The following is a 26,636-nucleotide window of genomic DNA, read 5'->3' as shown; positions in this document are numbered from 1 at the left end:
GCACTGGTCAGACCACACTTGGAATACTGTGCTCAGTTATGGGCCCCAATATATAGAAAGGATATAAATGAGCTTGAAAAGGTACAAAGGAGGGCAACAAAATTAATAAAGGGAATGGAGGGACTGCAATACCCAGAGAGGTTGGCAAAACTAGGACTATTCAGCCTGGAAAAGAGAAGGTTGAGGGGGGACATAATAAATGTGTACAAATATGTTAGGGGACAGTATGGAGACCTTGCCCGGGATTTGTTCAAAAGGAGGGATATTACGGTAACAAGAGGGCACTCACTAAGACTGGAAGAGAAAAGGTTTCAGCACCAGCATAGGAAGGGGTTCTTTACGGTAAGAGCAGTGAGAATATGGAATTCACTGAGTGAGGAGACGGTAATGTCGGATTCACTACACCAGTTCAAGCGGGGACTGGATGCTTTTCTAGATACCAGGCAGATTTCTGCATATACTTAAAAATAGAATAAAATAGTAGGTTGATACAGGGATTTATTCTGACTGCTGGTTTCAGAGTCGGGAGGGAATTTTTCCTCAGGTGAAGATTGGCTAAATCATTTGGGGTTTTTGCCCTCCTCTGGATCAACTTTAGCAACTACAGAACTTACAGGTCGAACTTGATGGACGCAAGTCTTTATTCGGCTTTACAAACTATGAACACCCGTGTGTTCGCCGAACTGTTCGTCGAACTATTCATCGAACACCTTCGAACACCGTTAAAACCAATGGCAGGCAAACAAAAACACATAGAAACATATAGAAAACACCTTCAAAGTCATGCGAAAAGAAAAGAGGTGGAGGAGTAAAAGGAGGGGGAGACACAGATATAGGCATACCATGCCCTTCTAAAAGCAAAGAAGTGCGAAGCTGACACGGCCAGTCCGTTCCTGCCCGTGCCACCTCCGTGTCGCCGGGTTTGTGCCAGACCGCGGTGGACCCTGATGGCCAGCCCCCCTCTCCCAATACTGGTGCCTGTCCGCTGGTGGGTCGAGCGAGCCCCCCTGTGGTGGAGGCAGCTCTAAGCTTTTTAATTTAAACTGTCTCTCTAATTTGAATGAATACACTTTAAATCCTTTTACAAGGATCTATTGGAGGGCAAGTCTCATGCTAGCAGCCGCGTAATTCCAGCTCCAGTAGCGTCCACTAAAGCTGCTGCAGTTAAAAAGCTTTTATAAGGATCAAGCTCGGCTGTCCACCGCAAGGCGTCCTACCGCCAGTCCCAGCCCCTATGCCTTGGGGTGCCTCTCGAAGCTCTTCACTGAGTATCCCGGGGTCCCGAAGCATTTCCTTTGAAAAAATTAAGTGTCCAAGCTACAAGTAGTGTAGCTTTCTTAACAGCTGGGATAATCTGCTGACTAGCAGACACTGCTACTAGGCACAAAGTATTTCCTGGGCTAGATGCAGTTAAAAAATTGTAATTAGATACTCTCGTTGGATGCTGAGAAAGCATTCCATAGAGTCTCCTGGCATGCCATATATTATTCTCTTAAAAAGCTTGGGGTAGGGGTCTAGGGGACCCTTTTATAGCCAAAATCATGGCCCTGTATCGCAATACGTCACCTAGGCTGAAGATAAATGGAACTGTAGCACCCTGAGGGCTCGGTTGCTACAGAGGTATTGCACCTCACCCAGAGGTGTGATATCTCACTCTCAGGTAAGGATGGAGTGTGCATGAGCTCTGCTCCGGAGGCGGGCCTAGTAACAGAGGCCCAGGCCTGGAAGAGGGAGAAGGAAGGAAGAGGAGCGGAGAAGGCTCCAGGAACGAGGAACGAAGGGATCCCAGGGGTGCGGATGGGCGAGTCGCCACCGCACGCCCGAATCCACCTGCGTGGAGGGGTCAGGCCAAAGGGGGAGACTGGTCCACGAAACTAGTGGAGGCGGGAAACGACCCTCAGCTAGAAACCGGAGGCTGTGACATTTTATGTGGCGCAGCCCCTCGTTACACCCGCTAGGAAGGCACCAATTAGGGTCAGGGAAACTGGCACCAAGTTTACCAAGAGGAGGCCCTAGGCAGCCGGACAGAAGCGTTGGTAAGATAGGCCAGACAAAGGACACACAAAAGGGGTCCTGTGAAGCGCTCCAAAGTTATCTGGGAGTTGTCTGAGCCCCTCACCTGGTGAGCACAGTACGACGTGGGCAGCCGTTACCTGCAGAAGTGGTCTGGATAATAAGAACTGTGAGTAAAGGCCCTGGACTGCATCACTGACTCCATGTCGTTACTGCTGTTGCCCTGCACCATCACCCCCATCTTCCGCATACACTGCCCTGAGGCTATACTACGCTCTGCTGCACCCACAACACCAGCCTCAGCGGTCTGCCCTGCAGTGGCAGTTCACTCTGACCGCAATCCACGGGTGGCATAGTCGGACATTTAAACATCAAAACCACATAAATAGTTCCGCCACTGGTTTGACCGCCCTGAGCCACGGAACCGGGTCGCCGCCACGGAGACTACAACCACCAGCATCCACCAAAAAGTGTCCGGCTCCGGGTGTCCCAAGTCCCAGGGGGAGCGTCAGAACATTTTCATCACCATTCATAATCACCAATGGGACAAGGCAGGGATGTCCTCTGTCCCCTCTCTTATACATCCTAGTGACGGAGCACCTGCTCTCATCAATTCGCCATAACCCCAATATTAGGTGGATTGAGGTGGGAGGCACCGAGTACAAGTGCTCTCTATTTGCTGATGATGTCCTAGTATATATCACTCAATCACATATATCCATCCCTGCTGTTATGGCTGAAATAGATCACTTTGTTACATGGTCAAATTTTAAAATCAATGCTGCGAAGTCTGAGGCCCTCGATGTCTCCCTACCCAAATCCATACAGGATTCCATCCAGTCCAACTTTCCCTTTGCCTGGCCCTCACAGGGTATCAAATACTTAGGAATTCCTATTCATAGAGAATAGAGATGAGCGTTGTTCGACTCGAACTGTTCGCCAATCTCAAATTCGAGCTGTTTTGGGCGGTGTTCGAGCCGTTCGGCGAACACGAACGATTTGAAAAAAATTCGGCTGTTCGAGGTTATATTCGATAACTGTTCGTGCACCAAAATCATAACTGGATTTTTTTCAGTAATGATGAAAATTAATGTTAATACGCAGTTTGAGTGTACAGCGGGGCGGGGGGAGGGGCAGGGGATGGATCTCTGCAGGAATAATGAAGATCTCCATTTTTTTTTCTCTTTCCCGCATTTACAGTGGGGAGGTGCATTCTGTAAGCCTATCAGCAGAGCACACACGGAGCGAAGTGCTTTTTTTCACACAAGCAAGGGCATGTGTCAATGGCAGTGTATGTCACATGTCCTTGCCCTATAAGACCCAGCCATTTTCCCCGTCGCCACCATTTTCTCACTGCTGCAGCTGCGTGTTAGACGGCACCGCTGTTGCTGTGTGCGCTATACCTTGTTAATTTCAAGACAATTTTCGCACAAATCTACAGATAGCTTGGGAGTACGGAATAGTTGTGATTGCAGTCCTTTTAAGGACTAGGTTACAGCATTTCCTACGAATTTTATCAGGCAGGTCTGTGCTCTTAAATAGATAGGTTGGGAGTAAAGACTAATTGTAATTGCAGTACTTTTCAGGACTAAGTTACATCAGTTCCTATCAGTTTTTGCCAGGCAGGTCTGTGCCAGTGCTGTGCAAGTTTTTTTCACAGCATTTGGCTAAATCTAGCAAAGCTAATCCTTTTTGGCCTATTGCAGAGTATGTGAGTCAGTGGAGTAGCCTATCTGTGTTGCAAGCTACACCACCTGTGTATAGAAAACCAATTTTTTTACTGCACCTAGTGAAGTAAAACCTTTTGGGCATAGCATCATTCTATTAGTTCATCTATACTGACCTCCATCAGGTTGCAAATTGAATATAATTTTTTTTCTGCATCTAGCTCTGAAAAAATATTTGGGCTTCTAGCAGTGTGTGGGACTTGGTCTATTAGTCCATCTATACTGACCTCCATCAGGTTGCAAATTAAAAATAATTTTTATCTGCATCTAGCTCTGAAAAAATATTTGGGCTTCTAGCAGTGTGTGGGACTTGGTCTATTAGTCCATCTATACTGACCTCCATCAGGTTGAAAATTAAAAATAATTTTTATCTGCATCTAGCTCTGAAAAAATATTTGGGCTTCTAGCAGTGTGTGGGACATGGTCTATTAGTCCATCTATACTGACCTCCATCAGGTTGCAAATTGAATTTAATTTTTTTCTGCATCTAACCCAGCCAATAGTTTTGGCCTAATACCACAGTTTGGCCACTCAGCTCTGCTCGGTTCCCATCCATTGTTTTTTTGTGCAAACAACTCCAGAGTTGTGAATTAGTTAACCACCAAAATGAGTGGAAAAAGGCCTGCTGCTGGTGGAAAGGGGACTAGGCATGTTGGGAAGTGGAAAAAAGGTTGTGTCCGTGGGGTAGGTGTTAAAGCAACAGTAACATCTGCAGAAGAAAGACCATCTTCCAGCCAAACTAAAATGTCTACTTCTTTTAGCGGACAATGTGATAAGATCCCTTTCTTACGGCCACGCCAATCGCTACAAATTCCAGATGAGGCACAAAAACAGCAGGTGCTTCAACGGATATCAAGTGCTCCTTTAAGTGGGCTCTCCTCCACATCAACTTCAACATCACAAATACTCCAGTCCTCAGAGGTGTCACCCCAATCGCACTTGCTTGCTCACAGCTCCCAAATCTCCAGCTGCCAGTCTGACTATGAGGTAGAACAGATGGTTGAGTCTGCAGATCTGTTTACTCATACTATAGCCTGGGAATCAGAGGTCGGCTCCAGCGCTTCTGTGAATTCAGACGAGGAAATGATCGGCACTGATGCCCAGAATCTTTATGAGTCGGATCCAGGACCAGACGCAGAAGGTTCTGACCATAATGTAGACCCTCATTCCCAAACTGTAACTCCTGTTGGTGGAGACAATGAGGAAGACGATGATGAGACTGAAATACCTGATTGGAGCGACAACTTTAGTTTTTTGTCAGGGCAGGAACAGGTTGGGTCTGAGGACGATGGGTGTGATAACACACAGGGTGATGATGATGAGGTTGGAGATCCCACTTATTGTCAACCCACAGTCAGCCAAGAGATGAGGTCAGCAGAGGAGGTGGAGGAGAATGCTAGTGATGACGAGGTCAGGTTGCGCCTTCCTGGACAGAGACATAGTACTGGAACGTCAACAACTGCATCCTCAAACACAACTCTACCTCTCACCATAAGTCGTGGTGGCTCTTCAGGTCGCATGGGTGCTAAGCCTTGCATAGCCTGGGCATTTTTTCAGATCGATAAAGATGACCCAACTTGTGTTATCTGTAACATTTGTCAGCAAAAGCTAAGTAGAGGCCAAAAAATACATAGTTTGAGTACTTCATGCATGAACCGGCACATGGACATGAAGCATAAGTTGCAGTCGGAAGCTCACTGTGCTACAATGCGGCCTTGCCGGCCGGGCCAACCACCGTCTGCCACATCTTGTGCATCCGCGGCCTCTTCATCCTCTGTGACTGGGGGGACAGCAGTCACACCTGTTTTGGGACGCAGACCTGCCACCTCTTTACCCGCAACAGCCAGCGTGATTGGCAGGTCATCATTTTCTTTGGTGGTGGTAACACCAGCTGGTGTTGAGCGCTGTCCGACATCGATAGCAACACCTTTGGATCAAGGCAACCTAACATGTCTGCCTGCATCTTCCTCACAGACCGGCAGTTTGCCGGGGACACCCTTATCAACCCCATCTAAGCACAACAGCCAGCCCTCGGTCCCTCAGATGTGGACAAGTAAAAGACCATTTCCTCCTAGCCATGAGAAAGCTAAGAGGTTGAATTTCACCATCTGCAAGCTCTTGGCTACAGAAATGCTGCCTTTCAGCCTGGTGGACACAGAGGATTTTCGAGACCTTATGTCCGTCGCAGTGCCCCAGTACCAGATGCCCAGTCGGCACTACTTCTCAAAGAAAGGTGTGCCTGCGCTCCACCAGCATGTCGCACACAATATCACCGCTTCTTTGAGAAACTCTGTGTGTGACAGGGTGCATTTCACCACAGACACTTGGATGAGTAGGCATGGACAGGGGCGTCCAAGTCTTGCCGTCCCCACGAGTTGTGCTTCTATCCTCTTTATCTCAAAGTTCCACCACTGCTTCTGCCTCCTCAACCTCCTCTCGGTCCTCCACCTGCACCCAAAGCCTGTCTGGTCATGCCACAAGCTTTCTAACTGCGCAGAAGGGATCCTGCACACCTCCTTACTATGCTGGCAGTAGGGCTCAACGTCATCAGGCGGTTTTTACTTTGAAATGTCTGGGAAATGTGAGTCACACAGCTGAGGAGTTGTGGTCAGCTCTGGAGGACCAATTTCATGAATGGTTGTCTCCACTGGACCTGAAACCAGGGAAGGCCGTGTGCGACAATGCTGCAAACCTGGGTGCGGCCCTTCGCCGGGGCAATTTCACACACGTGCCTTGTATGGCTCACGTGTTGAACCTGGTTGTCCAGCAATTTTTAGCCCACTATCCCGGACTAGATGGCCTTCTGCAGAGGGCACGGTCGCTGTGTGCTCACTTGCGCCTTTCGCATCCCGCAGCTCAGCGACTTACATCTCTACAGAAGTCATTGGGCCTACCACTTCACCGGCTAAAATGCGATGTGCCTACCCGGTGGAATTCAACTCTGCACATGTTGCAGCGACTGTGGCAGCACCGACAAGCCCTGGTGGAATACGTTGTGACGTACAGCCTGGGCCAACGAGATCCAGAGGTGGGGCAAATCACGCTGGAGGAGTGGTCTCAGATCAGGGACCTATGCACCCTTCTGCACAGTTTTGAAATGGCGACGAAGATGTTTAGTGCTGACAATGCCATTATCAGCATGACTATTCTGGTGATTTACATGCTGGAGCACATGTTAAACAGAATTCGGAGTCAGGTGGTGGCACAAGAGGAGGTGGAGGAAGTAGAGGAGGAGGAGTTGTATGCGGAAAGGCTAACATCTGCAAGGTCCAGACGGTCGGCAGCACCAAGGCGGCAGGCATGTGAGGGTGGGGGAGATGGTTTTACCAGAGCGCATGGTAGCAGCCAAACTAGTGAGGAAGGTGCAGGAGCCCAGGAAGAAGTGGAGGACGAACTGATGGAAGACTCATCAGATGAGGGAGACCTTGATCACATTTCTGTTGTGCGAGGTTGGGGGGAGAGGACAGAGGAAGGAAGCATGATTGTTACCTCGCCACCAACACAACAGGGACTTGGTGCTCCTGGATGTGCAAGACACATGAGTGCCTTCTTGCTGCACTACCTGCAACATGACCCTCGAATTGTGAGAATTAGAAATAATCCTGACTACTGGGTTGCCACACTTTTAGATCCCCGGTACAAAAGTAAATTTGCAGAAATTATTCCTGCCATAAAAAGGGATGCACGCATGCAGGAGTATCAGCAGAGACTGTTGCAGAATCTTACATGTGCTTTTCCACAAAACACCAGTGGTGCACATAGTGAATCTCACAGTTCCAACTTGCCAACCGTGGGACCGTCGAGTGTTCAGCACTCAAACCGTAACAGAAACACAGTATCTTCTGGTAAAATCAATTTTGTGGAATCATTTCACCACTTTTTTAGCCCATCCTTTGCAAGGCCACAGGAGACAAGAAGTCTGACACATAGTCAACGCCTAGAGACGATGGTACAGGAGTATCTCCAAGTAAACATTGAAGCCATGACTGTGTCACTGGACCCTTGCTCTTTTTGGGCTTCCAGTCTGGATAAATGGCCGGAGCTAGCCACTTACGCCTTGGAGATTGTAACGGGTCTGGGAGGCGGAACCTCTGAGCAACTTATACAAGGGGGCGGTCCTTGTAAGGAAGCGGGTGGCGACCAGGGAAGACAGGCAGGTAGTCACAGCAGGTGACCGGGACAGTCTCTGGGTAAACGGGCCGGAGGTCACAGCAAGTGACCGGGGCAGTCTCTGGGTGAACAGGCAGGAGGTCACGGCAAGTGACCGGGACAGTCTCTGAGTGAACGGGCTGGAGGTAACGGCAAGTGCCCGGGACAGTCTCTGGGTAAAGGGTAGGTACGACCTGTGACGGCTGAGCCTCCAGGTAGGCTAGCAGGCAGATGGCAGATGTGTGCTCCCAGGTGAGCAGGCGAGAGTCTCTGGATAAGCAGGTGGTCACAGCATGTGACGGCGGAGCCTCCAGGTAGGCTAGCAGGCAGATGGCAGATGTGTGCTCCCAGGTGAGCAGGCGAGAGTCTCTGGATAAGCAGGTGGTCACAGCATGTGACGGCGGAGCCTCCAGGTAGGCTAACAGGCAGGTAGCAGATGAGCGCTCCCAGGTGAGCGGGCAAGAGTCTCTGGACTGGCAGGTGGTCACAGCACGTGACGGCGGAGCCTCCAGGTAGGCTAGCAGACAGGTAGCAGATGAGCGCTCCCAGGTGAGCGGGCAAGCTGGTCCATAGACAGACTGACAGGTGTCGGAAGGCAGACCGTCGGACCTCAGGCTAGCAAGCAGGTAAGCGGATAACAGGCAGGAATCAGACAGCAATATGGCAGGAAACTGGCAGGTAACTGGCAGGTAACTGGAAACGGGACCTGAGGGCTGAAGCAGAGTAGTGAACAGTGCAACAACATTGCTCGGGCACCTCCATTTTGGAGGAGGTGCCTTATATATGGTGAAGTCCTCCGGCCATTGGCCGGGGACTCCTTAGGACGGCGCGCGCGGCCCCTTTAAGAGGGGGGGAGCGCGCGCGCGTGCGCCCTAAGCACCGTGGCTGGGAAGGAGCGACGCCGGGCTCGGAGCGGAGAGGTGAGGGGAACAGCGTCCCTGCTTAGCAGAGGGCAGGGACGCCGAGGTTACAGTACCCCCCCCTTTAGGCCCCCCCTTTTTTAGGCCAGACAGAAATTTAGCAAGGATGAGAGGGGCATGGATGTTCTCCCGGGGCTCCCACGTTCTCTCTTCAGGACCAAACCCCTTCCAATCCACTAAAAAAAAGGTCTTTCCTCTTACCCTTTTTGTGGCCAGAATGTTCTCTACCTCAAACTCGTTTTCAGCGGAAACCGGAGCAGGAGGCGTACCTGTAGACTTGGAAAAAGAGTTAAGTACCACGGGTTTGAGGAGAGATACATGGAAGGAGTTAGGGATCCGCAAGTTGGCCGGGAGTTTCAATTTATAGGCCACCGGGTTGATCTGACTGATGACCTTCAGAGGACCGATGAACCGAGGCCCTAACTTATAGGAAGGAATCTTGAGCCGGACATACTTGGACGAGAGCCAGACCTTATCCCCTGGACGGAATTGAGGAGGATCCAGACGTTTTTTGTCAGCATGTCTTTTCATACGCTCGGACGAATGAAGGAGTGCGGACCGGGTACTCTCCCACAAGGAGGAAAATTTGTTAACAAGAGATTCCGCAGCCGGATTATCCACCGAGGTGGAGACGGGAAATGGGATCCGAGGATGCTGACCGAAGACTACAAAAAACGGGGATTTGGAGGAAGATTCACTCTCGTGATTGTTGTAAGAGAATTCGGCCCATGGCAGGAGATCCACCCAGTCAGAATGGTGGGCATTAACGAAGTGCCGGAGGTAACTGGTCAGGATCTGATTGATCCGCTCCACTTGACCATTAGACTGTGGGTGGTAAGCGGAGGAGAAGTCCAGGGTGACGTCTAGCAATTTACAAGTGGCTCTCCAGAAACGTGAGGTGAACTGTACCCCACGATCCGACACGATGTGGAGGGGCAGGCCATGAAGACGGAAGATGTGGCGGATAAAGTCTTTTGCCAGCTCGGGTGCAGACGGGAGGCCTGGCAGGGGAATAAAGTGAGCCATCTTGGAAAAGCGGTCAGCGACCACCCAAATGACCGTACAACCGACAGAGACGGGGAGATCAGTTATGAAGTCCATAGCAATATGCTGCCAGGGGGCAGCAGGCACAGGAAGCAGAAGGAGGCGACCGGCTGGCAGGTGTCTCGGGACTTTGTTGCGGGCGCAGGACACACAGGCAGAAACAAAGTCTATTACGTCCTTGTGTAGGGTAGGCCACCAGTAGTGCCGGATAATAAGCTGGAGGGTCTTTTTCTGACCGGCGTGGCCAGCTAGTTTAGACGAATGGCCCCAGTGTAGGATCTTCTCCCGATCAGGTACTGAAACGAACGTCTTACCGGGAGGGAGACGATTTAGACTCACGGGAGCCACTTGCATTACTCTGGCGGGATCGATGATATGTTTGGGTTCTTCCTCGAGATCGGACACCAGAAAGGATCGGGACAAGGCGTCTGCTTTGATGTTTTTGTCAGCCGGGTGAAAATGAAGAACAAAATCAAAGCGAGCAAAAAACAAGGACCACCGGGCTTGGCGCGGGTTAAGTCTCTGGGCATGCTGGAGGTAAGCCAAGTTCTTGTGGTCAGTGTAGATTATTACCGGGTGAAGAGCCCCCTCGAGTAGGTAACGCCACTCCTCCAATGCCAGCTTGATGGCCAATAACTCTCGGTCTCCTATGGAATAGTTGAACTCAGAAGAGGAGAAGAGTTTGGAGAAGAAGCCACAAGTTACCATTCTCCCGGAAGACGATTTTTGGGTAAGTACCGCTCCGGCTCCAGAGGAGGAGGCGTCAACTTCCAGGAAGAACTGCTTGTTGCCGTCCGGGCGATGCAGCACCGGGGCGGAAGAGAAGGCCTGTTTTAAGGAAAGAAAGGCCTCCTCTGCTACGGGCGGCCACTCTCTGGGATTAGTGCCCTTACGGGTGAGCGCGGAAATTGGGGCAGTCCGGGAAGAGAAGTGCGGTATGAAGAGGCGGTAGTAGTTGGCGAAGCCCAGGAACCGCTGAATAGCCTTCAACCCCTCCGGTCGAGGCCATTTCTCGATGGCAGACAGTTTCTCTGGATCCATTCGGAGGCCGGTCTGAGAAATAATGTAGCCCAAAAACGGAAGCGAGGTCTGCTCAAAGAGGCACTTCTCATATTTAGCGAAGAGGTGATTCTGCCTGAGCCTGAGCAGGACCTGACGAACATCCCTCCGGTGAGTCTGGAGATCCGGAGAGAAGACCAAAATGTCGTCCAGGTACACCACTACGCAGGAGTAGAGAAGGTCCCGGAAGATGTCATTGACCAACTCTTGAAAGACGGCAGGAGCATTACAGAGACCAAAGGGCATTACCAGATATTCATAGTGGCCGTCCCGGGTGTTGAATGCAGTCTTCCATTCATCCCCCTGACGGATACGGACCAGGTTGTACGCCCCACGGAGGTCCAGTTTGGTGAAGATTCTAGCCCCCCTCAGACGATCAAATAACTCCGGAATGAGCGGAAGGGGGTACTTATTCTTCACCGTGATCTGGTTAAGGCTTCTATAGTCTATACAGGGACGGAGAGAGCCGTCCTTCTTTTTAACGAAAAAGAAGCCTGCTCCCGCCGGGGAGGTAGATTTCCGGATGAATCCCCGGGCCAGATTCTCCTCAATATATTCGGACATCGACCGGGTCTCAGCAGCGGACAATGGGTAAATACGCCCACGGGGAGGCGTAGTACCGGGTAACAGGTCGATAGGACAGTCGTATGGTCTATGAGGGGGTAATGTCTCTGCCTCCTTTTTATTAAAGACATCAGCAAATGACCAATAAGGAATCGGAAGTCCAGGTAGATTAGTTGGGGTAGGAGAAGGACGGACGGGATGAACGGGAACCAAACAAGTCTTATGACAGTCCTGTCCCCAGCGAAGGACTTCTCCGGTCTTCCAGTCAAGCACGGGTGCATGCCTCTGGAGCCAAGGTAGGCCTAGTAAGAGGGCGTGAGAGAGTCCAGGCAGAACATGAAAAGAGATGCTCTCAGAATGCAGCATTCCCACCTGCAGAGTAATGGATTCGGTGATGAGTTGGATGGGACGTGGTAAGAGGCCCCCATCCACGGCAGCGACAGATAAGGGTACAGCCAGAGGTTTGGTGGGAATGCGGTGTTTTTCTACCAGGGACTGTGAAATAAGATTCCCGGCTGCTCCAGAGTCAAGTTGGGCTAGTTCGAAAAAACGGTTCTCCCCGCAGATAATTAAGACTGACAGCAGCAGAGATGGAGAGGATTTATTCTTGTCTAGGTCGAACTCTCTGAGTGAACCTAGACACAGGCGTTTCCCGACCTCTCCGGGCAGGTACGGATCCGGTGCTCCTTGCTGCCACAGTAGAAGCAGCTCCCCTCGGCACGGCGTAAGTCCTGACGGGTTTTGACCATCTTGGTCTGGTCGACCTGCATAGGCTCAGGAGAGTATACCTGGGGAGAAAAGGAGGGAGTGACGGGTTTCTGGAAGGTAGGAGCTAGACGTGGAAACCTCCTCTCACGGGTGACCTCTTTGGCACGCTCCTGGAACCGTAGGTCAATCCGGGTGGCAAGAGTTATTAAGTCATCGAGAGTGGTAGGAATGTCCCGACCGGCGAGTTCATCTTTAATACGGCCGGACAGACCCTCCCAGAAGACAGACACCAGAGCGTCGTTATCCCAGGCCAGCTCCGAAGCAAGGGTACGGAACCGTATGGCATATTGGCCCACGGTGAGACTTCCCTGACGGAGGCGTAGCAGAGACGATGCGGATGAGGTCTTCCGTCCGGGTTCGTCGAAGACTTTACGGAAAGCCGTGAGAAAGGCAGGCAAGTCGGACACCAGGGGGTCTCCTCTCTCCCATAGAGGATTTAGCCAAGCCAGTGCCTCCCCCGTGAGATGGGACATGATGAAGGCTACTTTGGCCCGGTCGGAGTTAAACTGGTGGGACAGGAGTTCAAAGTGCAGGGTGCACTGGTTTATGAAGCCCCGAGCCAGAGCGGAGTCGCCTCCGAAGCGAGGAGGTGCAGAAAGCCGGGGTCCGGAGCAGGATACCATGGTATTGGTGGGCAGCGGAGCTGCCGGGTTGCGAGTCAAGACACTAGCGGTGGTTGCTGGTGGAGCAGTCAGAGTGTCCAGGCGAGAATTGACATTCCGCAGGTGACTCAGGATGGACTCCTGTTGGGACCTCTGACGGGACAGTTAATGACAAAGGTCCGAGAGCGAGGGAGCTTGGGTGCCACCGGGTTCCATGGCGGGAGCAAACTGTAATGGGTCTGGGAGGCGGAACCTCTGAGCAACTTATACAAGGGGGCGGTCCTTGTAAGGAAGCGGGTGGCGACCAGGGAAGACAGGCAGGTAGTCACAGCAGGTGACCGGGACAGTCTCTGGGTAAACGGGCAGGAGGTCACAGCAAGTGACCGGGGCAGTCTCTGGGTGAACGGGCAGGAGGTCACGGCAAGTGACCGGGACAGTCTCTGGGTGAACGGGCAGGAGGTCACGGCAAGTGACCGGGACAGTCTCTGGGTAAAGGGTAGGTACGACCTGTGACGGCTGAGCCTCCAGGTAGGCTAGCAGGCAGATGGCAGATGTGTGCTCCCAGGTGAGCAGGCGAGAGTCTCTGGATAAGCAGGTGGTCACAGCATGTGACGGCGGAGCCTCCAGGTAGGCTAGCAGGCAGATGGCAGATGTGTGCTCCCAGGTGAGCAGGCGAGAGTCTCTGGATAAGCAGGTGGTCACAGCATGTGACGGCGGAGCCTCCAGGTAGGCTAACGGGCAGGTAGCAGATGAGCGCTCCCAGGTGAGCGGGCAAGAGTCTCTGGACTGGCAGGTGGTAACAGCACGTGACGGCGGAGACTCCAGGTAGGCTAGCAGACAGGTAGCAGATGAGCGCTCCCAGGTGAGCGGGCAAGCTGGTCCATAGACAGACTGACAGGTGTCGGAAGGCAGACCGTCGGACCTCAGGCTAGCAAGCAGGTAAGCGGATAACAGGCAGGAATCAGACAGCAATCTGGCAGGAAACTGGCAGGTAACTGGCAGGTAACTGGGAACGGGACCTGAGGGCTGAAGCAGAGTAGTGAACAGTGCAACAACATTGCTCGGGCACCTCCATTTTGGAGGAGGTGCCTTATATATGGTGAAGTCCTCCGGCCATTGGCCGGGGACTCGTTAGGACGGCGCGCGTGGCCCCTTTAAGAGGGGGGGGCCCTAAGCACCGTGGCCGGGAAGGAGCGCGCGCTGCCAGCAGAGCGGGAGGAGGATGCCGGGCTCGGAGCGGAGAGGTGAGGGGAACAGCGTCCCTGCCTAGCAGAGGGCAGGGACGCCGACGCTACAGAGATGTTGTCATGCCCCGCAGCCAGCGTTCTGTCTGAACGTGTGTTCAGCGCTGCTGGTGGTGTGCTGACAGATAAGCGCACACGGCTCTCCACTGATAACGTAGACAGACTCAGGTTCATAAAGATGAACAAATCATGGATCCGAAACAACTTTTCTACCCCTGTGTCATCCTGGGGAGAGTAAAAGCATGATGATTGGTTAAAATCACCTCACCAACCGTTTTAAGCTTTCAAATTACTAATCATGTTTATCTGTATCTTGGCTGGAAAATAATTTGGGCTTTGTAGCAGTGTGCTGCACTGATTCTATTAGGCCATCTATACTAAGCTCCACCAGATTTAAATTTACTGACCATGTTTATCTGTATCTTGGCTGGAAAATAATTTGGGCTTTGTAGCAGTGTGCAGTAGTGATTCTATTAGGCCATATATACTAAGCTCCACCAGATTTAAAATTACTAATCATGTTTATCTGTATCTTGGCTGGAAAATAATTTGGGCTTTGTAGCAGTGTGCAGCACTGATTCTATTAGGCCATCTATACTAAGCTCCACCAGATTTAAAATTACTGATCATGTTTATCTGTATCTTGGCTGGAAAATAATTTGGGCTTTGTAGCAGTGGGCAGTACTGATTCTTTAAGGCCATCTATACTAAGCTCCACCAGATTTAAAATTAATAATAATTTTTAGCTGCATCTAGTCCGGAAAATAATTTTGGGGCTCCGAGATGCTGAAGACACATAAGTGTCTTCTTGCTGCACTACCTGCAACATGACCCTCAGATTGTCAGAATTTGAAGTAATCCTGACTACTGGGTTGCCACACTCTAAGATCCCCCACACTCTTCGATCAACCTTTTCATTTTAATAAAGACAAAAAAAATGGTCATTTTTGAACTTATAAGCATTAGCAGGTTATTAGAAACTGAAATCAAACAGTTTTCAACTCAAAACTTTATTCTAGGTGATGTTACATTTGCACATAGGACCCCTTGTTCGAAAGGAGATTCTGAACTCTCTCGTCCATTGAATTTGTCAGGTTTTGGATGGTTTCTGCTTCAATTGTTTTGCATCAGGACAGAATACCCTCCCAGTGCTGTTGCTTAGATGTGAACTGCCTCCCGCCATCATAGACACTCCTTTTGATGATGCTCCAGAGGTTCTGAATGGGGTAGAGGTCAGGGGAGCATGGGGGTCACACCATAAGTTTGTCCCCTTTTATGCCCATATCAGCCAGAGATGCAGATGTGTTATGTGCAGCATGAGACGGTGCATTATCATGCATGAAAATGATCTTGCTGTGGAATACACGGTTCTTCTTCTTGAACCTTGGCAGAAAGTGCTGTTTGAGAAACTCCACATACATTATGGAGTACATCTTTACCCCTTCAGGGATCCTAAAGGGGCCGACAGTCTCTCTCCCCATGATTCCAGCCCAAAACATTACTCCACCTCCTCCTTGTTGGCGCTGTAGCCGTGTTTGCGTGGGGTGTCCATCAACCAGCCATCCTCCACTCCATCCATCTGGACAATCGAGTGTTGCACAGCACTCATCCGTGAACAAAACAGTTTTGAAATCAGTCTTCATGTATTGTTTGGCCCACTGGAGCCATTTCTGCTTGTGTGCAGTGGATAGAGGAGGTCGACTGGATGGCGTACGCACAACTGCAAACCTCTGAAGGACCCTGCATCTTGTTCGGGGGACGTTGGAGGCACCAGCAGCTTCAAAAACTTGTCTGCTGCTGTGACAAGGCTTTTTTGCCGCTGCTCTTTTAACCTGACGTAATTGCCTGTAGGAAAGAGGCCTCAATTTGCCCTTATCAGCACGCACACGTGTGTACTGTGAATCAGCTACATACTTCTTGATTGCCAAGACACTTCATCCTGATCATCGCACAATGTTGATTGTAGTCATGCCTTGACCTAAACACTCCACAATTTGTTGCTTCTCAGCAGCCGACACATCCTTTTTCTTTCCCATTTTGGCAGAAAATGTAGGCTGCTTAATAATGTGGGACAGCCTTCTTAAGTAGTCTTGCCTTTCATTGGACACACCTGAAAAACTAATTAGCACAGGTGTCTGAAATTGCTTACAGTGATATAAAGAGCCCTGACACACATCACCATCAATGAGTTTAACTGACAAACAAAAAAATTCTTCCCTTATCACTCCTAAACACTTTTTGCATAATAATTTGGAACACAGTGTATATGTGCTTTTCCACAAAACACCAGTGATTCACGTAGTGAATCTTACAGTTCTAACTTGCCAACCGTGGTCTGTATGGAGTTGTTCAATAAAGGGCCCAAAATTAAGAAAACATAGACGGGAGAGGTCTCTATGAATTGGAATTCCAAAGTATTTGATACCCTGTGAGGGCCAGGCAAAGGGAAAGTTGGACTGGATGGAATCCTGTATGGATTTGGGGAGGGAGACTTCCAGGGTCTCAGACTTCGCTGCATTGATTTTAAAATTTGACCATGTAACAAAGTGACCTATTTCAGCCATAACAGCAGGGATGGATATATGTGATTGAGTGATATATACTAGGACATCATCAGCAAATAGAGAGCACTTGTACTCGGTGCCTCCCACCTCAATCCACCTAATATTGGGGTTATGGCGAATTGATGAGAGCAGGTGCTCCGTCACTAGGATGTATAAGAGAGGGGACAGAGGACATCCCTGCCTTGTCCCATTGGTGATAATGAAAGGTGATGAAAATGTTCTGACGCGCCCCCTGGGCCTTGGGACACCCGGAGCCGGACCCTTTTTGGTGGATGCTGGTGGTTGTAGTCTCCGTGGGTGCAACCCGGTTCCGTGGCTCAGGGCGGTCAAACCAGTGGCAGAACTATTTATGTGGTTTTGATGTTTAAACGTCCGACTACGCCACCCGTTGATTGCGGTCAGAGTGAACCGCCGCTGCAGGGCAGACCGCTGAGGCTGGTGTTGTGGGTGCAGCAGAGCGTAGCATAACTACCCACAGGAGGAGTATAGCCTCAGGGCAGTGTATGCAGAGGATGGGGGTGATGGTGCAGGGCAGCAGCAGTAACGACATGGAGTCAGTGATGCAGTCCAGGGCCTTTACTCACAGTTCTTATTATCCAGACCACTTCTGCAGGTAACGGCTGCCCACGTCGTACTGTGCTCACCAGGTGAGGGGCTCAGACAACTCCCATAAAACTTTGGAGCGCTTCACAGGACCCCCTTTGTGTGTCCTTTGTCTGGCCTTTCTTACCAACGCTTCTGTCCGGCTGCCTCGTGTTATGTTCTGCTACCAAAGCGAAGGAAAGAAAGGAGATCTGTCCCTACTATAAGACTCAGCTGAATCCCTACGATGTAACAGGGAACCTGATCCTGCGATCAGACCTGCTAAAGTCCTAATCTAGTCTGTACGGAGACCTATAGATTTGGGGAGGGATTCCCTACAAGTACTAAGGACTGGGAGGAATATGGGACACCTCCTAACAGAAATAGTAGCAGACAGACGAACAAACAAAATAGATAGAACATAGAGGTCCGTAGACCAAGCAAACTAACAGAGTTAGATACCGAGCACAGGCTAGCTAGAAAGTAGATATACAATGAAGTCCAGCAAAGCCAGAAGGGCGGAGCAGGATTAAATAGGCCAACAAGGTCATGTGACCAGCAAAGGAAAAAAAAACCTAACAGCAAGGTTCTAACAGTACCCCCCCTTCTAAGAGGATCCTCCGGATCCCCTAGGACCAGGCTTATCAGGAAATCTCCTGTGAAACGCTCTGATAAGTCTGGACGCGGAAACATCATCTGACCTCACCCAAGAGTTATCCTCGGGTCCGAAACCTTTCCAGGCCACAAGATACTGCAAACTACCTCTATACCGTCTAGAGTCAAGGATGCGAGAAATTTCATATTCCCCGTCCTCCACCACCGGAGGAACAGAGGCAGAGGCGTCACCATCCGACACAACAGCTTTTTTTAACAGAGAGACATGAAAGACCGGATTAATTCTCCAGGAGGTAGGAACCTCCAACCTAACAGCAGATTGGTTGACAACCTGAAGCACCTTAAAGGGCCCTACAAACTTGGGACCCAATTTCTTAGAAGGAATCCTCAACCGCAGATTCCTAGAGGACAACCAAACCATGTCACCAACAGCGAACAAAACCTCCTGTCGTTTCCTATCAAAGTAGTCTTTAGATTTTCTGTTGGCCTCCTGAAGATTACCACGCACATCCGTCCAAACTCTTTCCAAATCACCGGAAAAATTCTCCTCCTCAGGCACGGCAGATCCCAACTTGGAGAACGACCCAAACGACGGATGTCTCCCAGAACAACAAAAAAAAGGCGAACAACCAGCAGAAGAAGATGTATGATTGTTCAGAGCAAATTCGGCAAGTGACAGAAACTCAGACCACCCCTCTTGATTGTCTGCCACAAAACAACGCAAGAACTGCTCAACATCCTGGTTTTTCCTTTCTGTCTGGCCATTAGATTCAGGATGATATCCGGACGAAAACGACAAATGAATTCCCAACCTGTCACAAAAGGCACGCCAAAAACGAGCCACGAACTGAGGACCCCTATCAGAAACAATGTCAGTAGGAACGCCATGAAGTCTGACAATTTCCTTGACAAAGGCCTTAGCGAGAGTTTTAGCGCAGGGCAGTTTGACGAAGGGAACCAAGTGACACATCTTGCTAAAACGGTCCACGACCACCCAGATGACAGTAAAACCCTCAGAGGGGGGAAGGTCAGTTATAAAGTCCATAGCCAAATGTGTCCAAGGAGCACTGGGGACCTCCAAAGGACAAAGCAACCCCGCAGCAGGAGTATGTGAGGACTTAGATCTAGCACATATAGTACATTGGCGCACCCACTTAATGACTTCCTTCTGCCATCCAGGCCACCAAAAACTGCGACCCACCAGTCTCTTGGTCTCAGAGATTCCGGGATGACCTGCCAACCGAGATTCGTGACACTCAACAAACAAATCTCTCCTAAAGGTCCCAGGCACAAACAACCTCCCATGAGGAGTGTTAGATGGGGCATTCTCCTGAGCTTTAAGAATCTCATCTTCCAAAACGGAGTCTAAAGCAGCTATCACAACACCTTCTTGTAAAATGTTTTCCTCTTTCTCAGCACCGACTATGGGAGAAAAACTGCGAGACAAGGCATCCGCCTTAACATTCTTAGTACCAGGGATGTAAGTAACGGAGAAATTAAACCGCGAGAAAAACAGTGCCCACCTAGCCTGACGGGCATTCAGGCGCTTGGCAGCGTCAAGATATATCAGATTTTTATGATCCGTAAGAACCTGAACGGGAAATTCCGCACCTTCCAAGAAGTGGCGCCAGTGTTCAAATGCGAGTTTAATAGCCAATAATTCCCGATTACCAATATCGTAATTCAATTCAGTCTCCGAAAATTTTTTTGAAAAAAATGCACAGGGATGTAATCCATCCCCGTTATCCTGAGACAATACTGCGCCAACCCCCACAGAGGAAGCATCAACCTCAACCAAAAACGGCCTAGTAACATCAGGCTGCATAAGGATGGGAGCAGAGGTGAACCTCTCCTTGAGATACACAAAAGCTTCAATGGCCTCAGAAGACCACTGAACCGCATCAGCACCTTTCCTGGTGAGATCAGTCAGAGGTTTGACAATACTAGAAAAATTTTTTATGAATTTTCTATAGTAATTGGCGAAACCCAAAAACCTCTGTATCGATTTCAAACCAATAGGCCTAGGCCATTCCTGCACAGCCTGAACCTTAACCGGATCCATCTCAAAACCTTTGCTGGAGATAATGTAGCCCAAAAAACTAATTCTCTGTACAGCGAACTCACATTTCTCCAGCTTAGCAAAAAGCGAATTGTCCATTAATAACTGTAATACCTCACGCACGCTCCGCCAATGAGACTCCAGATCTGGCGAATAAATCAAAATGTCATCCAAATATACAACCACATTTTTACCGATCAAAGGTCTAAGGATGTCATTAATCAGATTCTGAAAAAATGCAGGAGCATTAGTAAGACCAAAAGGCATAACCAGATTCTCAAAATGACCCACAGGAGTGTTAAAAGCAGTCTTCCATTCATCACCCTCCTTCATGCGCAACAGATTGTATGCCCCCTTAAGGTCAATTTTAGAGAACCACTTGGCCCCCAATAACTGGTTAAACAGATCAGGAATCAATGGCAGTGGGTAAGGATTGCGTACCGTAATTTTGTTAATCTCACGAAAATCCAGACAAGGACGTAAACCGCCGTCCTTTTTTTTTACAAAAAAAAATCCAACCGCCACAGGAGACTTAGAGGGCCTAATGTGACCGGCGGCCAAACTTGTCTGTATGTATTCCTCCAAAGCCTTCCTCTCAGGAATAGTAAGGTTAAATAAACGACTTTTAGGAAGAGTCGCTCCAGGGACAAATTCAATAGAACAATCATAGTCTCTATGGGGAGGCAAAACCTGCGATTCTTTCTCAGAAAAAACTCTCCAAAAATCCTGAATAGGAACAGGCAATTCTCCCCTATCCAAAGCTGCAATACGCCCGTTACAACACTTGTCATAACATTTATGGCTCCAGGATTTAATTTCACTGGTAGACCAATCCAGTACAGGATTGTGCAATTTTAACCAGGGCAAACCCAATATTACTGGAGAAGGCAAGTTATTCAACACTACCAAATCCAATTTCTCATGGTGAACACCATTAATAGTGAGAGGAAATTCACTGACCTTGAGAGTAATATTCTTCAAAGGGGAGCCATCCACAGAAACCACAGCAATGGGGGATGATAAAGGTTCAGGTTTTAAATTGAGTTTTTCCACGAATCCCCCATCAATAACATTCAGTGTAGACCCGCAATCAACAAACACCCGAAATTCCATTAATTTTTCCTGAGCAATCGTGGAAGCAGCTAAAAATATACCCTTGGAATTTAAACAGGCAATACGGGCGTGACTGACCATTTTTTTTTCTTTCTTCATACGAAGCTCACAGCCTTTAATCAAATGACCAGATTTCCCGCAATAGAAACACAAGCCTTCTGAAAAACGACGGTGTTTTTCTTGAGAGCGAGGTGCCACCGATCCAATCTCCATCGGTTCACCACTGTTAGTACACACATTATCATAACCAGAAACTGACATAGCAGAGGATTTGCTCTCATTAACCCTAGCACGCAGTCTTCTATCCACCCGTATAGCTAATTGCATAGCCTGTTGCAAATCCTCAGGTGTAGGATAAGCAATTAGCAGGTCTTTAACCTTTTCACTGAGCCCAGCAAGAAATAGACTTTTCAGAGCAGAATCGTTCCACCCTGTTTGAGTGGACCAACGACGAAAATGTGTACAATATTTTTCCATATTACCTGATCCTTGTTTTAAACGTCTCAACTCAGTCTCAGCTGATGCCACACGGTCAGGATCATCATATAATAGTCCTAAAGCAGAAAAAAAACTATCCACTGATCTGAAGCATGTATCACTAGGTTGCAAAGAAAAGGCCCACTCCTGAGGCTCTTTGCGCAAAAGTGACATTATGAACCCTACGCGCTGGGATTCATCCCCAGAGGACTTGGGTCTCAAACGAAAATACAATAAGCAAGCATTTTTAAATGAAAAAAATTCTCGATGTTCACCAAAAAATAAATCCGGCAAACATACCTTAGGCTCCAAGAAATATGCTCCAGGACAGTTACTCACGTGCTGACGGAGCTCGGCCACTTCCAGAGAGAGTCCCTGCAGGTGTTTAGCCAAATCCTGAACCGACACCATGATGGAACAAAAAAAAATCTTTCCTTAGAGAATTTACAGGCTGGACTTACTGTTATGTTCTGCTACCAAAGCGAAGGAAAGAAAGGAGATCTGTCCCTACTATAAGACTCAGCTGAATCCCTACGATGTAACAGGGAACCTGATCCTGCGATCAGACCTGCTAAAGTCCTAATCTAGTCTGTACGGAGACCTATAGATTTGGGGAGGGATTCCCTACAAGTACTAAGGACTGGGAGGAATATGGGACACCTCCTAACAGAAATAGTAGCAGACAGACGAACAAACAAAATAGATAGAACATAGAGGTCCGTAGACCAAGCAAACTAACAGAGTTAGATACCGAGCACAGGCTAGCTAGAAAGTAGATATACAATGAAGTCCAGCAAAGCCAGAAGGGCGGAGCAGGATTAAATAGGCCAACAAGGTCATGTGACCAGCAAAGGAAAAAAAAACCTAACAGCAAGGTTCTAACACCTCGGGCCTCCTCTTGGTAAACTTGGCGCCAGTTTCCCTGACCCTATGTGGTGCCTTCCTAGCGGGTGTAGCGAGGGGCTGCGCCAGATAAAATGTCACAGCCTCCGGTTTCTAGCTGAGGGTCGTTTCCCGCCTCCACTAGTTTCGGGGACCGGTCTCCCCCTTTGGCCTGACCCCTCCACGCAGGTGGATTCGGGCGTGCGGTGCCGACTCACCCGTCCGCACCGCTGGGATCCCTTCGTTTCTCGTTCCTGGAGCCTTCTCCGCTCCTCTTCCTTCCTTCTCCCTCTTCCAGGCCTGGGCCTCTATTACTAGGCCCGCCTCCGGAGCAGAGCACATGCAGAGCCCCTGCTCCCTGTCACTTCTGCTCAGAATTCTCTGCACTGAACTAAAATGGTGCCCACCTTTTATACTCCCTTCTCAATGCACCCAGGAACTGCTTCTTCTCTGCTCCTGCACTACAGGGTTCACCTTCCTCAGTGTTCCCTCCCCCCACTCCAGCCAGGGACAGGGACTGTCGTGCCCATCTCAGGGGCATATTGGTCGCCCTGCCCCACGGCAATGTGGTGTAATGCATGCAGGTGTCGGGTCCTGATCCACACTCCATCCTTACCTGAGAGTGAGATATCACACCTCTGGGTGAGGTGCAATACCTCTGTAGCAACCGAGCCCTCAGGGTGCTACAGTTTCATTTATCTTCAGTCTAGGTGACGTATTGCGATACAGGGCCGTGATTTTGGCTATAAAAGGGTCCCCTAGACCCCTACCCCAAGCTTTTTAAGAGAATAATATATGGCGTGCCAGGAGACTCTATGGAATGCTTTCTCAGCATCCAATGAGAGTATCTAATTACAAATTTTTAACTGCATCTAGCCCAGGAAATACTTTGTGCCTAGTAGCAGTGTCTGCTAGTCAGCGGATTATCCCAGCTGTTAAGCAAGCTACACCACCTGTAGTTTGGACACTTAATTTTTTCAAAGGAAATGCTTCGGGACCACGGGATACTCAGTGAAGAGCATCAGGAGGCACCCCAAGGCATAGGGGCTGGGAATGGCAGTAGGATGCCTTGCGGTGGACAGCCGAGCTCGATCCTTATAAAATCTTTTTAACTGCAGCAGCTTTAGTGGACGCTACTGGAGCTGGAATTACGCGGCTGCTGGCATGAGACTTGCCCTCCAATAGGTCCTTGTAAAAGGATTTAAAGTGTATTCATTCAAATTAAAGAGACAATTTAAATTAAAAAGCTTAGAGCTGCCTCCACCACAGGGGGGCTCGCTCGACCCACCAGCGGACAGGCACCAGTAATGGGAGAGGGGGGCTGGCCGTCAGGGTCCACCGCGGCTCTGGCACAAACCCGGCGACACGGAGGTGGCACGGGCAGGAACGGACTGGCCGTGTCGGCTTCTCACTTTTTGGAGTTTAGAAGGGCATGACATGCCTATATCTGTGTCTCCCCCTCCTTTTACTCCTCCACCTCTTTTCTTTTCGCATGACTATATGTACTTGTCACTTTTCCATGTGTTAGTTTTGTCTTCTGAGCAGTTTGTCAGCTTTTGGATACCTTTGAAGGTGTTTTCTATGTGTTTCTATGTGTTTTTGTTTGCCTGCCATTGGTTTTAATGGTGTTTGAAAGTGTTCGACGAACAGTTCGACGAACAGTTCGGCGAACACACGGGTGTTCGACGAACCGAACCGAACTCGAACACTACGGGGGTGGCTCAACACTAATAGAGACCTCTCCCGTCTACTGTATGTTTGTTTAATTTTGGGCCCTTTAATGAACAACTCCATACAGACCACGGTTGCCAAGTTAGAACTGTAAGATTCACTACGTGAACCACTGGTGTTTTGTGGAAAAGCACATGTACACTGAGTTCCAAATTATTATGCAAAAAGTGTTTAGGAGTGGTAAGGGAAGAATTTGTCAGTTAAACTCATTGATGGTGATGTGTGTCAGGGCTCTTTATATCACTGTAAGCAATTGCCGACACCTGTGCTAATTAGTTTGGCAGGTGTGTCCAATGAAAGATAAGACTACTTAAGAAGGCTGTCCCACATTATTAAGCAGCATACATTTTCTGCCAAAATGGGAAAGAAAAAGATGTGTCGGCTGCTGAGAAGCACCAAATTGTGGAGTGTTTAGGTCAAGGCATGACTACAATCAACATTGCCAAGACACTTCATCCTGATTATCGCACAATCAAGAAGTATGCAGCTGATTCACAGTACACACGTGTGCGTGCTGAAAAGGGCAAATTGAGGACTCTTTCCTACAGGCAATTACGTCAGGTTAAAAGAGCAGCGGCAAAAAAGCTTTGTCATAGCAGCAGACAAGTTTTTGAAGCTGCTGGTGCCTAAAACGTCCCCCGAACAACAAGATGCAGGGTCCTTCAGAGGTTTGCAGCTGTGCGAAAGCCATGCTGTCGACCTCCTCTATCCACTGCACACAAGCAGAAATGGCTCCAGTGGGCCAAACAATACATGAAGACTGACTTCAAAACTGTTTTGTTCATGGATGGGTGCCATGCAACGCTCGATGGTCCAGATGGATGGAGTGGAGGATGGCTGGTTGATGGACACCCCACGCAAACCCAGCTACAGCGCCAACAAGGAGGAGGTGGAGCAATGTTTTGGGCTGGAATCATGGGGAGAGAGATTGTCGGCCCCTTTAGGATCCCTGAAGGGGTAAAGATGAACTCCATAATGTATGTGGAGTTTCTCAAACAGCACTTCCTGCCAAGGTTCAAGAAGAAGAACCGTGTATTCCACAGCAAGATCATTTTCAAGCATGATAATGCACCGTCTCATGCTGCACATAACACATCTGCATCTCTGGCTGATATGGGCATAAAAGGGGACAGACTTATGGTGTGACCCCCATGCTCCCCTTACCTCTACCCCATTCATAACTTCTGGAGCATCATCAAAAGGAGTGTCTATGATGGCGGGAGGCAGTTCACATCTAAGCAACAGCTCTGGGAGGGTATTCTGTCCTGATGCAAAACAATTGAAGCAGAAACCATCCAAAACCTGACAAATTCAATGGACGAGAGAGTTCAGAAGCTCCTTTCGAGCAAGGGGTCCTATGTGCAAATGTAACATCACCTAGAATAAAGTTTTGAGTTGAAAACTGTTTGATTTTAGTTTCTACTAACCTGCTAATGCTTATAATTTCAAAAATGACCATTTTTTTGTTCTTTATTAAAATGAAAAGGTTGATCGAAGAGTGTGGGGGATCTTAGAGTGTGGCAACCCAGTAGTCAGGATTACTTCGAATTCTGACAATCTGAGGATGATGTTGCAGGTAGTGCAGCAAGAAGGCACTCATGTGTCTTGCGCATCTAGGAGCCCCAAAATTATTTTCCGCGCTAGATGCAGCTAAAAATTATTATTAATTTTAAATCTGGTGGAGCTTAGTATATATGGCCTAATAGAATCAGTACTGCACACTGCTACAAAGCCCAAATAATTTTCCAGCCAAGATACAGATAAACATGATTATTAATTTTAAATCTGGTGGAGCTTAGTATAGATGGCCTAATAGAATCAGTACTGCACACTGCTACAAAGCCCAAATTATTTTCCAGCCAAGATACATATAAAAATGATTATTAATTTAAATCTGGTGGAGCTTAGTATAGATGGCCTAATAGAATCAGTACTGCACATTGCTACAAAGCCCAAATTATTTTCCAACCAAGATACAGATAAACATGATTAGTAATTTTAAATATGGTAGAGCTTAGTATAGATGGCCTAATAGAATCAGTACTGCACACTGCTACAAAGCCCAAATTATTTTCCAGCCAAGATACAGATAAACATGATTAGTAATTTTAAATCTGGTGGAGCTTAGTATAGATGGCCTAATGGAATCAGTACTGCACACTGCTACAAAGCCCAAATTATTTTCCAGCCAAGATACAGATAAACATGATAAGTAATTTTAAATCTGGTGGAGCTTTGTATAGATGGCCTAATAGAATCAGTACTGCACACTGCTACAAAGCCCAAATTATTTTCCAGCCAAGATACAGATAAACATGATTAGTAATTTTAAATCTGGTGGAGCTTAGTATAGATGGCCGAATAGAATCAGTACTGCACACTGCCACAAAGCCCAAATAATTTTCCAGCCAAGATACGGATAAACATGATTAGTAATTTTAAATCTGGTGGAGCTTAGTATAGATGGCCTAATAGAGTCATTACTGCACACTGCTACAAAGCCCAAATTATTTTCCAGCCAAG

This window comes from Phyllobates terribilis, unplaced genomic scaffold, assembly GCF_046119375.1.
Source record: "Phyllobates terribilis strain yellow unplaced genomic scaffold, ASM4611937v1 Scaffold_3__8_contigs__length_932513732, whole genome shotgun sequence".
NCBI lineage: Eukaryota > Metazoa > Chordata > Amphibia > Anura > Dendrobatidae > Phyllobates > Phyllobates terribilis.
Note: the sequence above shows the minus strand (reverse complement) of the source record.